The 3,437-nt window shown below is 47.7% G+C and overlaps 1 non-coding gene across 1 annotated transcript; it reads left to right on the forward strand.

Moving 5' to 3' along the window:
* The first annotated feature begins 3,159 nt into the window (after nt 1-3,159).
* Nucleotides 3,160-3,232, forward strand: Trnar-ccg (transfer RNA arginine (anticodon CCG)). Its single transcript has one exon. It is a non-coding gene; the product is annotated as a tRNA-Arg (tRNA).
* The last annotated feature ends 205 nt before the right edge of the window (nt 3,233-3,437 follow it).

Consider the following 3,437-nt stretch of genomic DNA (forward strand, 5'->3'; position numbering starts at 1 on the left):
CAGGTCGGAGACAAGCATGGTACAAGCGAATAACGGCAAACCCAGCGAACCGAGCAAGTGCGCGCAGCGAGTGGCGCGGACTTGAAGTTCGGTGACACCGCAGCCCGCAGCGCCCAATGTGGCGCTTTCGGCTCCAACGGCATGAATGCGTGTAGCGGGTTCACTCTGCCACGGTTGGTTAAAGGTTTGGACGCGCCCGAGCTCGTGCGGGAGTCGCAAGCGACACCCGCACCACCGCTTCGCGCCGATGTATTGCTGGAAAGCCTGCCGCATGCAAAAGGAGGGAAAGGAGTAATGGTTCCGGGTCTCACGTTTGCGAATGCTGTACTCTGCTTAAAATCAGACGTTCTATCACGCCTTGAAGTAAACCAGAGAACGGTAGGACGTCTGGCTCTAGGCGCGCATGGAAAAACAACTAACGAAGCAGTTCAGGGAGATATGGGCTGGGCGTCGTTTGAAGTTAGAGAAGCTCAGAGTAAAATATGCTTTGAGATGAGGTTGAGGGCAATGGACCAACGAAGGTGGGCAGCTAAGGTTTTTAGGTACCTATACTTGAAAAGCGTGGACACGCAGTGGTTAAGAAAGACTAGAAGGCTAACGATGAAATACGGAAAGAACAGTGGGGAATCCAAAACAGCCAAGGTAACCAAAAAAGAGGCAAGGCAGATTGAAACGAATAAATGGAGGGAAAAAATGGAAGCCAAAACGTCGTTAGAGATGTACAGGGCTGAGAAGATGAACATCAGAAAGGAAAATTTCTACGATAATTCCCAGGGCAGTGCTTTGCTTTTTGAGGCTAGAGCAGGTTGCCTGCGAACTAAGAGTTTTGTGGGGAAGTATTCACAAAATGATGGGGTATGCGTGGTCTGCGGAAAAGAAACAGAAACTATGCGGCACATCGTGCTAGAATGTGAGGGTATCCATCCAAATCTACATGAAGGGAATATTGGGCTGTCAGAAGCCCTAGGATTTAAAGGTATCACAGAGGAAGTTAACTTCAAGGCTGTCGAGGGGACGAAAAGAAGATTAGAATGCTGGTGGACGAAAAGCAGAGAGGGGAATATTGCCTAGGACAGTTACCACTTGTAACAGAAAAAAAAAAAGTATTTTGTGCCTAATAAGCTTTTTGTGCCTGCCCTAAGCAGCGCTAGTATTGAACCAAAAGTGTAAAACATAGGTATATTAGTCTTTTTTGGTAAGATGACATGTCATCACCCCGATACAAAGGGGAAACCAATAGAAATCATCAAATCATCAATCATCATCATCAGGGCGAAAAATCTCGCGCGGGAGAATTCAATATATCCATTGTGAGCAAAATCGCGTTCGATATAAAAAGTTTGAAATGCATGTAAATTTTAGCAGAATTATCAAAATGTTCGACATAGGCAATAATTCGATATATACGTGCTCGATATAAACGGGCTTTACTGTATTGGCGGGAATAGCAGAGGAATGAGTTCCACTAAAATTTCAAGTACTCATACTCTGGTCTATCTAGGATAGCGTTGGATCAGCCACTAAGCAGGAAATAGCGTCGAGAGAAAGAGAATCAACTTTTATTGAGCCCAATAAGGTATTGGGTAGTGCACGCAGGCACCGGATGGGGTGGAACCCTCTTATCGGGTCCGATATGCGTCTAGCAGCTCCTGGCCCCTGGCTGCCAGCGCGAGCTGGATCGTCAGGTCGGGGCTAGACAACAAGGTCTCCCATCGCTCTCGGGGGTCGGGTGTGGGAATAGGGGTGAGGGGCGGGCGGATCTCAAGAGACTCGCACTCGGCCAGGACGTGTGCCAGAGTGCCTTGTCGAGCGACATTGGCCAGCAATGCGAGCCAAGCCAAGCACTGCCTTCTCTTTTTTGTAGCACCCCGTAGCACCATGTAGCACCCCGCACCACGCACCATGTAACTATGTAGCACCACGCACTGTAGGGACATTCATCGGCAGGCTTTCGCGAGGCTAAATGTGCATGTGACCTGATTCTCATTGTTCAACGGCACCTTATCATCCATCATGCAGTTTCGGTTTTTGTTTTGTGGTTTTTTCTTCACACAAACACTCAGCTCTATTAACATACTGAGTGGCGCAAATACACGACACACAAAAAGAAGACACGAAGACACGGACAGGCCTGTCCGTGTCTTCTTTCTTGTGTGTTGTGTATTTGCGCCACTCAGTATGTTCGTAGACCTAAACCAACACGCCCAGCAACACATTCTCTTGACTCAGCTCTACGTTGCACGCCTGATTAGCCTGAAGCATGCGCTCGGAGTCTTGGGCGGGAACTGCTGGGTCCTGCCTGCGTTTTTCCTTTACGACATGAAATTTTCCGACCAACAGGAGGCTAACAGCTTCGCTGTAAAAGTCAACTGGGTGACAAGTGCGCTACAGGGACCCGAATTTGACGAAGCACTGCGGGAGGCATTGACGCAAGGTGGTCAGGCGGCAATTTCCTTTAAGATAAAGGAGGCCATCCGCCGACACAAACACGTGTTTGTCTCGCCTACTCATCCTGTGTAGCGTATTAAGGGGGCGTTGAAATCATTCAGGCCAAGTAGTGCATGCGGCAGTATTTACCATGTCCACCACTTTATTTTCCTTTTCTTTACTTCTGATCCTTCTCGGTCGGTCATATTCATGCTTGGCATACCGCAGAGTCCGCCACTTGTTATTGACGTGTTTTTCTAGATGTTATGTGACACATTTTCCTACGCTAGAAGTTTATTTTTACCTGTAAGCAGAGCTTTTCATATACTTATGTCAGCATGTCAATCTGTGATAATGTAGCCACGCTCGGCTGTGCCCTGGTGCTTTCATGCATTATAAACCCGCCGCGGCGGCTCAGTGGCTAAGGCGTTGTACTGCTGAACCCAAGGGCGCGGGTTGAATTCCCGGCCGCGGCGGGCGCTTTTCTTATGGAGGCGAAAAGCGAAAACAAACCTGTGATCGACATTTCAGCGTACGTTAAAGATCCCCGGTTGGTCAAAATTATTCCCGAGCCCTCCACTACGACGCGCTTTGTCGCCTGTGTGGCGTCGGGACGTTAAGCCTTATAATCAATCAACTTTCATGCAATATCTCGTGCGTTCATTGCAAACAGTACCCACTTTTATTTGTGTAAATAAAATTATTGTTAAAAAAGAAAACGTTGCACATGCCGTCCGCGTGGCCCAACGGATAAGGCGTCTGATTCCGGATCAGAAGATTGCAGGTTCGAGTCCTGTCGCGGACGCTTCTTTTCGTTGTTTTTCTTTTTACTTTATGGTAAACGAACCTGATTCTTCTGAATTTCCTTTTTTTGTCGTTTTTCCGTGCGGTATATGAAATATTGTTTTCTACATAACGAGCCTTTTTTGTGCATAGTCTATTGGCTGTTTTTCTGGTATAAGATTGTACTACCCAGGGTGTCGAACCGGAACCGGAACCGAACCGAAAAC

This window comes from Haemaphysalis longicornis, unplaced genomic scaffold (genome assembly GCF_048455015.1).
Source record: "Haemaphysalis longicornis isolate Haplotype H1 unplaced genomic scaffold, Haemaphysalis longicornis Haplotype H1 scaffold_1, whole genome shotgun sequence".
Taxonomy (NCBI): Eukaryota; Metazoa; Arthropoda; class Arachnida; order Ixodida; family Ixodidae; genus Haemaphysalis; species Haemaphysalis longicornis.